The sequence below is a fragment of the Erinaceus europaeus genome, chromosome 4, assembly GCF_950295315.1.
Source record: "Erinaceus europaeus chromosome 4, mEriEur2.1, whole genome shotgun sequence".
Lineage (NCBI taxonomy): Eukaryota > Metazoa > Chordata > Mammalia > Eulipotyphla > Erinaceidae > Erinaceus > Erinaceus europaeus.
The window spans coordinates 54,605,192-54,616,360 of record NC_080165.1 but is presented as its reverse complement, the minus strand read 5'-3'; the positions used below and the strand labels follow the sequence as shown (position 1 = coordinate 54,616,360).

Below are 11,169 nucleotides of genomic sequence, written 5' to 3'. Positions count from 1 at the left end.
GTCAAGTTGAGAGAGTGGGGTGTTGAAGTCCCCTACTATGATTGTGTTACTGTTAATATATTGCTGTAGCTCTTTCAGTAGAAGTTTGATGTATTTAGATGGCTTCTCATTGGGTGCATAGATATTAATAATTGTTAAGTCCTCTTGATTGACTGATCCTCTGAGCATTAAGTAGTGTCCATTCCTATCTTTTTTAATCTTATCTATTTTAAAGTCTATCGTTTCAGATATGAGAATAGCTGTTCCTGCCCTTTTTTGTGGGCCATTGGCTTGGATGATAGTTTTCCATCCTTTCACTTTAAGTCTGTGTTTGTCTTGTTGCATTAGGTGAGTTTCCTGTAGACAACATATTGTTGGGTTGTGTTTTCTGATCCATCTTCCTACTCTGTGTCTTTTAATAGGTGAATTCAGGCCATTCACATTTATTGATATCAAAGATTGAAGATATTTTAACGCCATTCTTGTAGAGTTTTAGAGTGTTTTGATATATGTTCTATTTGTGGTGGTCTGGTTGTTTATAGGAAACCTTTCAGAACTTCTTTCAAGGCAGGCTTGGTGATGGTTGCTTCCTTCAACTGTTGCTTGTCTGAGAAGGTTTTGATGCTTCCATCTAGTCTGAATGACAATCTAGCAGGATATAGTATTCTTGGCTGAAAGCCTTTCTCATTGAGCACTCGATAGATATCTTGCCATTCTCTTCTGGCCTGTAGTGTTTGTATGGAGAAGTCTGCTGCTAATCTTATGGGTTTTCCTTTGTAGGTGACTCTTTGTTTTTCTCTTGCAGCCTTGAGGATCCTTTCTTTATCCTTATTCCTTTCCAATCTAAGTATGACATGTCTTGGTGTCTTTAGGTCTGGGTTAATTCTGTTTGGGACCCTCTGGGCTTCTTGAATCTTTATGTCTTTGGTGTTGTCTAGACTAGAGAAATTTTCAGCTATTATGGCCTGGAGAACGCTTTCTTCCTCCCCTTCTCTTTCTTCCTCTGGTAAGCCAATAATGCGTATATTGTTTCTTTTGAAGTCATCCCATAGGACTCTGTTGTTGTTTTCAGCATCTCTTAATCTCTTTTTGAGATCTCTTACTTCTTCTTTAGTTGTCTCTAATTCATCCTCAATCTTGCTAATTCTGTCTTCAGCCTCATTGATTCTATTCTCTCTGCCCACTACTGCTTTCTGGAGTTCATCTATTTTGTTGCCCTGCTCTGATACTGTTTTAGCTTGTTCAGCTAGTTGCCTTCTTAGTTCAGCAATTTCAGCTTTCAGCTCTCTAATAACCATGAGATTATTAGAATTTTCTTCCATATTCTCATTTGTTGTTCCTGCAGTTCTGATTACAATTTTTTCAAATTCTTTACTCACTCCTGTTATTATTTCCTTGGCTAATGTTTGGATGTTGAACTCATTGTTTTGTGCTTCGCCCTCTGGAGGACTTTTAGCTGGACTCTTGTCCTGGTTCGAGTCTCCATTATTTTTTCTTGTTGTTTTAACCATTTTATATAAGTTAACAGTTTTTTCAATCCCTGAGTTGGAGTTCAGTGGTGTAAAAGCCTTTTTTTTTTTTCCCCTGTAGGCTATGGTAGCCTGAGGGCTTTTAAACTATCAATAGGCTTCTTGGCTTAATCAATGACTCCTGACCAAGAGATAAAGCAGGGTGTGGCAGAGATAATCCAGTGGTTATGCAAAGAGACTTTCACAGCCCTTCAGCTATGCCACCGAGGTATAGGTCTTCTCCTGAGTTTCCCGGTTAGATCTCTGTGCCCTGGTGTCCCTCCCTGTTGCTGCTCCAGATTCTGAGGGTAGTAGCAATGGAAACTCAGAGTTGTACTTGGTGAGTCTCTGGGGAGTCCTTTCCTCCCTTCAGCTGTCCCCTTGTTGGTGGAGCAGACTGGAGGTGGTGTCTCCACTTACAGACTGTCGAACTGTTAGCAGTCACTTAATCTCTCCTTAGGCCCCTCTCTCCTCTCTGTCACCAGCCACGCGTGTTTGTACTCACGGGTGATTAACTGGGTTTCTGTGGTCATTCTAGTCCTGTCTTGTTTCGGTCCGGGTGGTCTCCTTTGGTATTCCTAGTTGATCCGGGAGAGGAGAAGAGAGGAGAGAAAGCGATCTGCTGCTCGTAGCTCCGCCTCCGGAAGTCGAATCCAGATCAGATGTTCTACCCACTGTGATATCTCCCAGGCCACAGACCATTTTATCTTCCAAGTGCCACCTCTCAGCAACTTGCAGCAGCAGCAGCAGCATCATTTTCAGTATTTCCCACCATGTTCTAATAAACCATGAAGATTTCTTTTTAAAAAAATGTTTTTTGGATTAAAACAGCCAGAAATTGAGAGGGGAGAGTGTTGTAGGTAGAGAGATACTTGCAACATTGCTTTACCACTCTCAAAACTTGCCCCCTGCAGGTGGGGATGGGGGCTTGAACCCAGGTCCTCTATATTATGCTGCTATATGAGCACTCAATCAGGTGTGCCACCACCTGGCCCCCTGTGAAGGTTTCTTTTTTTATTTTTATCATCTTTATATTTTTAAAAATTTTAAAAATATTAATTCCCTTTTGTTGCCCTTATTCTTCTATTGTTGTAGTTGTTACTGATGTCGTTGTTGGATAGGACAGAGAGAAATGGAGAGAGGAGGGTAAGGGGGAGAGAAAGAGGGAGACTGAGAGACTCACAAAGCTTTCCACCTAATTGGCATATTGCCCCCAAGTAAAAGACTCTGGGGTGGGTGTGTGGGTGGGGAGAATACAGGTCCATGAAGGATGATAAATGACATAGTGGGGGTTGTATTGTTAAATGGGAAACAGGAATGTTATGCATGTACAAACTATTGTATTTACTCTTGAATGTAAAACATTAATTCCCCAATAAAGAAATAAATTTAAAAAAAAAGCTTTCCACCTGTAAGTGGGAATTCAGGGCTTGAACCTGGGACCTTGTGCATTGTAACATGTGCACTTAACTAGGTGCATCACCACCTGGCCCCAAGATTTCTTTTCTCAAAAAGGATCTTGACAACATCACCCTACATGCTCTTGTGCAGTGTTATCTGTCTCATATATATATGGGATCTAACTTCCCTCTGTTGATCTGTGATTAGCTTTGCTATTAAAACCTGAAAAAGTGAGGTTTTGACCTCAGATGCCCTGTGAATTTTTAAAGTATTTTATTGTTTATAATTGGATAGAGACAGAAATTGAGAGGGGCGGGTGAGACAGACAGACACCTGTAGCACTGCTTCACCACTTGTGAAGCTTTCCCCCTGCAAGTGGACATGAGGGGCTTGAACCTGGGACCTTGTGCATTGTAGTGTGAGCACTTAACCAGGTATGCTGCCAGCTGCCCCCCCCCCCCCCATGAATTCTGACTTGTTACTTGGAACAGTCTTTCCTGGAACCCAGGTGCTGATCTAGAAATAGTCAAGCCACATGAAAAACCAGAAGAGGGACCAGAGGGTTTGGCCTCAGAGCTTCTCAGTTCAGGACTTGGGGGTAAGCAGAGTAGGGTCTGAGTGGCTCAGGTGCTGGGTCCCCACAGAGGAAAAGTGGTGGTTCACAGAGTCCACAGGCAGAGAGATGCAGAGGGTGTAGCCTGTATTATTCGGAAATAGATAGTTGTGTGGGTCCAGTCACTGAAGTACTTGTAGCCTATGGTGGTGTCCAGCTGCCACCACATGTTTAGTACAAGGTCAACAGGGCACTTTGGCCTGGCATGGAGACTCTAGTAATGGAAGAAGGGCAGCTGAAGATGTGACAACCAGTATTTGGAGCTGGCTCAAACATGGCCCTGAGGTCCCACCCCTGGAAATTTGGGTCCAAACCTGGTTCCTACAGGGACAGCCTAGCACTACTCCTTGTTCTCTATGGCCCAGTGTGCAGAACCTTTTCCAAACAACCCACAGGTGTCCGGATAGGCCAGTCTCTATCCATGTTGCTCTCCTCCCCAGCTTGTTCCTCTTCCCTACTGTTCCTTTTACTCCCTTGAAGTCCTTATATCCACCCTAGCCTTACTCCACCCCTGTATCTATCACCTTAGTGCTTTCTCCTCACCCTTCACCCTATATTCTGATAATTACTGGGCTGAATTCTTCCCCAGAGGGAAGACTAGGAATAAATGTCTGGGTCTCTAGAGTTCTAGATTCCATTCCAGGTGACCGAGGACACCTGATTTATTGTGGGGTCCAAATCAGATTTGAAAATGAGCTGGTGTGACCAGAACATTTTACTGTGGCCTGAGGCAGAGTCCATAGTGAGCCAGTGGCAGGATGAAGGGCAGGGCACATCTATGTTAGTGTGGAGTCTGAGGAACACTTTACCTGAACCTTTCATGGGACCGGGCTCCCTCTTGTGTTCAAAATCCTGTTTCATGGCTGTGTTGGCGAGGAAATACAGGCTGAATATATATATATTTTTTTCCTCCAGGGTTATTGCTGGGCTCGGTGCCTGCACCATGAATCCACCGCTCCTGGAGGCCATTTTTTCCCCCTTTTGTTGCCCTTGTTGTCCTCATTGTGGTTATTATTATTACCATTGTTGATGTTCGTTGTTGGATAGGACAGCGAGAAATGGAGAGAGGAGGGGAAGACAGAGACGGGGAGAGAAAGACACCTGCACATCCCCTAGGTGGGGACCCGGGGGCTCGAACAGGAATAGTTATGCCAGTCCTTGCGTTTTGCGCCACATGCGCTTAACCCACTGCGCCACTGCGCGACCCCCAAGGCTGAATATTCTTTTTTTTTTCTCTCTGGATAGTTTTGTGCCTTATTTTTATTTATTTATTTATTTTTATTTTTATTTAAGAAAGGATTAATTAACAAAACCATAGGGTAGGAGGGGTACAACTCCACACAATTCCCACCGCCCAAACTCCATATCCCACCCCCTCCCCCGATAGCCAAGGCTGAATATTCTAAGGGGAGCTGAATTGCTCTCTCAGACTTATGGCCACACGGGGGCGCTAATGTGCTGTGCTCAGATTCTGACTGAGCCACCTGAGCTCTAAAGTGGCTATGAGTGACTAACGTGGAGGCAGGGAGGAATCTTCTGAGTTGTAGCCCAGGCTGCTGATAAAACTCTTAAATGCCTTTATTTATTATCTTGCCTTCTTAGGGAATATAAATTTCATGACGGTAGGAACAGAGATATTGATTATTTATAGCTGTATTTCTATTACCCTCAAAGTGACTAGCTGTCGATTTAAAAGATGTTTTGACCAACATGAGCTGACAAAACACAATGAAAGGACCAGATAGTGGCACACCTAGTCAAGTGCACATATTACAGTGTGCAAGGACAGAGAAATTGAGAGGTGAAAAACAGTCTCTGTGCCAATGGTTATATCTGGTGCCCCAGAAGCCACATATCCAAGAGTAGGTTGTTTTAACCAAGACTGACCTGTAACCATGAGGGAGTGACTCCCCTTCCTCAGGGTTAAGAATGAACTCATTGTTTTGCAGACACCTATCATGGAGAGATGAAAAATTGTACCCATGTGTCAACAGCTATACTGTGAACAATTAGCCTCTCAATAAAATGATTTTTTAAAAATGAATGAATTCATGCACATCCTCTAAGGCCCTGGCTCTTCACCCAATGTCAGGCACGTCACCCAGTGATTTGGTGGTCAAGCAAGGTCTGCAGTCTAGAATTCAACATGACTTTTTTTTTAGTGTGTTTCCAACAATGTTTTTTATTTACTTATTTATTTAAGAAAGGAGATATTAACAAAACCATAGGATAGGAGGGGTTCAACTCCACACAATTCCTGCCACCCAATCTCCATATTCCAACCCCTCCCCAATAGCTTTCCCATTCTCTATCCCTCTGGGAGCATGGACCCAGGGTCATTGTGGGTTGCAGAAGGTGGAAGGTCTGGCTTCTGTAATTGCTTCCCTGCTGAACATGGGCGTTGACTGGTCGATCCATACTCCCAGTCTGCCTCTCTCTTTCCCTAGTAGGGTGGGTCTCTTGGAAAGCAAAGCTCCAGGACATATTGGTGGGGTCTTCAGTCCAGGGAAGCCTGGCCGGCATCCTGATGGCATCTGGAACCTGGTGGCTGAAAAGAGAGTTAACATATAAGGCCAAACAAATTGTTGAACAATCATGACATTTTTTGGTCATCACTGGGGTTTCACTACTCCAGGCCAACGTTATTTCCCCCATAGATGGAGATAGAGAAACAGAGAGGGGAAATAGGAGAGACAGACACCAATGTGTTGGTATGCTTTAAAAACCCCTTCTGTTTCATTTGGTTTAAATCCCCCCTGCTTAACACTATTCTATTTACATAACCACTTCATTCTATTTACATAACCGCTGTTAACAAGCACCACCCTCCCTCCAGGGCATTGGTGGTTCAGTGATAGAATTCTTGCCTGCTCTGCCCCCTCTCCTTGTCACACCCTGATCCTCTCCTTGTCACACTCTGATTTTCACCAGTCACTTTTCTCTCCACCCTCTCTATGTCACATCCTGTTCACACCCTACTTGAGAAGTATATATAAAGACAACATTGTTCGTTTTAGTTTTAGTTTAGCTTAGCTCGGCTTAGATTGTGCTGTGTCCTGCATGAATAAAGAGATACTGCCTACAGCTCAACCATGAGTCCCTGGTCGTGAAGCCAGCCCGGCGAAAACAACATAGCCTGGCGAAAACAACACCAATGTACTGAAACTCCCTGGGTCATGCAAATAACAAAGCAAGCTCATTACATAAGCTGTCTCGCCGGCTCTCAAGAAGGCTTTTATTACTCCTGGCATTAATGTATGTTCTCTTTTTATAATAAGTTAATGACCATAAGATGCTATATATATATGGTCACTTGACATATATAGTACCAAATATTGGTTTCATTTTCAGAGAATTTTGGAGATTCCTTCACATGTGCTATTGGCAGTGTGCATGCAGGGCCAGCAAAATAGCTTACCTGGATAGTGCCTCTGTTTTGCCATGTGTGCAGTCCAGGTTTAAGCCTGGCCCCCTCCATACTGGAAGAAGCTCTTTTGCTGTGATGTCTCACTCTTTCTGTATCTCTGTCTCTTTCTAGATGAAAAGGTTAACCCAGAGTGGTGATACCCTAGTAACCACAACACCAAATAATGTTTGCATGTATTTTAGTCATAAGGTTTTCTACACTAACAACTTGATCAAGATTTCCAGTTCCACTGAAAATTGCACTATGACTTCTAATAGCTTTAACAACCTTTCTAGATTGTTAAATGAAATAAATTAGGGTACACTGTTTACAAAAAAAAGACTATTAGGGCAATTAAACTAGGATGCTCTTCCTCTGAAGGTTGACAGATTCCAAAGCTCCCTGAAAACTGCATTGTGCTTTCCTTACACTGTACTTAGTCTAGGATGATTCTAGCCAACCTATCTTTCTTCTCTCCTTCACTGGGGATCATATTTATATGAAGATTTTATAGTCCTTCCAGTCTTTTCTGGCTCCCTACCATTCCCTACCATTTTCATAGGTGGTTCGTGTAAAAATACCCTTGCATATTGATTTCTGGTTCTTTTTTTTAATATGCATTTAAAAAATATTTATTCCCTTTTGTTGCCCCTTTTTAAAAATTATTTCTTTATTGGGGAATTAATGTTTTACATTCAACAGTAAATACAATAGTTTGTACATGCATAACATTCCCCAGTTTCCCATATAACAATACAACCCCCACTATGTCATTTATCATCCTTCATGGACCTGTATTCTCCCCACCCACCCACCCCAGAGTCTTTTACTTGGGTGCAATATGTCAATTCCATTTCAGGTTCTACTTGTGTTTTCTTTTCTGATCTTGTTTTTCAGCTTCTGCCTGAGAGTGAGATCATCCCGTATTCATCCTTCTGTTTCTGACTTATTTCACTCAACATGATTTTTTCAAGGTCCATCCAAGATCGGCTGAAAACGGTGAAGTCACCATTTTTTACAGCTGAGTAGTATTCCATTGTGTATATAGACCACAACTTGCTCAGCCACTCATCTGTTGTTGGACACCTGGGTTGCTTCCAGGTTTTGGCTATTACAAATTGTGCTGCCAAGAACATATGTGTACACAGATCTTTTTGGATGGATGTGTTGGGTTCCTTAGGATATGTCCCCAGGAGGGGAATTGCAGGGTCATAGGGTAGGTCCATTTCTAGCCTTCTGAGAGTTCTCCAGACTGTTCTCCACAGAGGTTGGACCAATTGACATTCCCACCAGCAGTGCAGGAGGGTTCCTTTGACCCTACACCCTCTCCAGCATTTGCTGCTGTTACCTTTTCTGATGTGTGACATTCTCACAGGAGTGAAGTGATATCTCATTGTTGTCTTGATTTGCATTTCTCTGACAATCAGAGACTTGGAGCATTTTTTCATGTGTTTCTCGGCCTTTTGGATCTCTTCTGTGGTGAATATTCTGTCCAAGTCCTCCCCCCATTTTTGGATGGGGTTATTTGTTGTCTTGTTGTTGAGTCTGGCAAGCTCTTTATATATGTTGGTTATTAAACTCTTATCTGATGTATGACATGTAAAGATCTTCTCCCACTCTGTGTGGGGTCTCTTGGTTTGGGTAGTGGTTTCTTTTGCTGTGAAGAAGCTTTTTAATTTGATGTAGTCCCATAGGTTTATACTTGCCTTAGTCTTCCTTGTAATTGGATTCGTTTCATTGAAGATGTCTTTGAAATTTATGCGGAAAAGAGTTCTGCCAATATTTTCCTCTAAGTATTTGATAGTTTGTGGTCTAACATCCAAGTCCTTGATCCACTTGGAATTTACTTTTGTATTCGGTGAAATAGAGTGATTCAGTTTCATTCTTCTGCATGATTCAACCCATTGTTTCCAACACCATTTGTTGAAGAGACTCTGCTTTCCCCATGTAATAGTCTGGGCCCCTTTGTCAAAGATTAGATGTCCATAGGTGTGGGGCCTCATTTCTGGGCTCTCAATTCTATTCCACTGGTCAGTGCGTCTATTCATGTTCCAGTACCAAGCAGTTTTGATGACAATGGCCCTATAATACAGTTTGAGATCTGGCAGTGTGATGCCTCCAGTTCTGTTCTTTTTTCTCAAGATTGTTTTGGCAATTCTAGGTCTTTTCTGGTTCCAGATAAACATTTGTAGCATTTGTTCTATTCTCCTAAAAATGTGCTTGGGATCTTGATGGGGGTAGCATTAAATTTGTAGATGGCTCTGGGTAATATATTGATTTTGATGATGTTAATTCTTCCAACCCATGAACATGGAATATCTTTCCACTTCTTTGTGTCATTTTCAATTTTTTTGAGTAGGGACTCATAATTTTCAGTATACAAGTCTTTCACTTCTTTGGTTAGGTTTACTCCTAGATATTTTATTGTTTTTGTTGCTATAGTAAAAGGAATTGTTTTCTGGATTTCAATTTCTTCTAACTTAGTGTTTGCATAGAGGAATGCCACTGACTTTTGAATGTTAATTTTGTAGCCTGACACCTAACTGTATTGCCTGATGATTTCCAAAAGCTTCTTGCTGGATTCCTTAGGTTTTTCCATGTATACTATCATGTCATCTACAAATAAGGAGAGTTTGACTTCTTCTCTCCCAATCTGTATCCCTTTAATTCCTTGCTCCTGCCTGATTGCTATGGCAAGAACTTCCAACACTATGTTGAATAGTAATGGTGATAGTGGGCAGCCCTGTCTAGTATCTGATCTGAGTGGAAATGTTTCCAGTTTTTCACCATTGAGTATGATGTTGGCTGTAGGTTTGCTATATATAGACTCTACTATTTCAGGAATTTTCCATCTATTCCCATTTTTTGTAGTGTTTTGATCATAAAGGGATGTTGTATTTTGTCTGAAGACAGAGAGACACCTGCAGCCCTGCTTCACCGCTTGTGAAGTGACTCCCCTGTAGGTGGGGAGCCAGGGGCTTGAACTGGGATCCTTATGCCGGTCCTTGCACTTTGCACCATCTGTGCTACCGCCTGACTCCCTATTTCTGGTTCTTAGAGAATGCTTGCTAACAGTGGCTGGGTGGTGGTGCACCTGGTTGCACACACATGTTACAGTGCACAAGGACTTGGGTTCCAGCCCCGAGTCCCCACCTGCAAGGGGAATGCCTCACAAGTGGTGAAACAGTGTTGCAGGTGTCTCTCTGTCTCTCTTCCTCTCTATCTCCCACTACCGTCTCGATTTCTGGCTGTCTCTATCCAATAAATAAATAAAGCTAATTAAAAAAAAAAAGAATACTTGCTAACACAAGTGGCATCAGGAATGGTCCAAGAACTCCAGGAAGACAGCATAATGGTTATATAAAAGACTTGAGACTCTGAGGCACCAGGTTCAATCCCTGCCATCTATTTATGAAAGAGAGGAGGAGAGTGAGAGAACCATATCATTTCTCTGGCATAAGTGATGCTAGGACTTGAACTGTGGACTTTATGTTGGAGACTCCAATACCTTATCCACTGTGCCACCTCCCAGGCTGCTTAAGGATCACTCTTGTCTAGTAACTATTAGCACGTTTACTATGTTGAGAGATGCTGCAATAGATGATGAACTTAATGATGGCTGAGTAGAAACTCTGTACTGATTGTCATGCTCTGATTTAAAAAAAAAGCTGTAGAACTCTTACCATTATGATACAGTGAATATTTTGGGGTGAGACGGACATTTTTTTTTTAAGAGCTAGCCAGTGTGTACTTGTAGGAGCATGAGGAGTTTTTCAGGATTATAAACTCCTAAATATATGGTAGGGAGATAGCTCAATTTTAGAGTATTGATCCTGCATGCCTGAAATAGCTGGTTTAATCCCCATCACCACCATATGACAGATCTAAGCAGTGCCCATGACTTTAGTAATTTTTGCCTGAGCCTGATAGCTAACATGCAGGTGGACTAAAAGTATTGTCTGGGAAGATGGTGTCAGAGTTGAGAATAGGGCTAGAAAGCTGGATTTAGGGCAGGGAATAACTTGGAACTGAAGTTTAACTAATGGAAATTTCTTTTCTTTTCTTTTGCCTCCAGTGTTATTACTGTGGCTCAGTGCCTGCTCTACGAATCCACTGCTCCTGGAGGTCGTTTTCCCCATTTTTTGCCCTAGTTGTTGTTGTTATTTCTATTGTTGCCATTGCTGTCTTTGTTGTTGGATAGGATAGAGAGAAATCAAGAGAGGACGGGAAGACAGAGAGGGGGAGAGAAAGACACCTGCAGA

The 11,169-nt window shown here is 42.3% G+C and overlaps 1 non-coding gene across 1 annotated transcript; it reads left to right on the top strand.

The window, feature by feature from the left end:
* Positions 1-10,502: 10,502 nt before the first annotated feature.
* Positions 10,503-10,566, top strand: LOC132538502 (small nucleolar RNA SNORD43). Its single transcript, XR_009549856.1, has one exon. It is a non-coding gene; the product is annotated as a small nucleolar RNA SNORD43 (small nucleolar RNA).
* Positions 10,567-11,169: the final 603 nt, after the last annotated feature.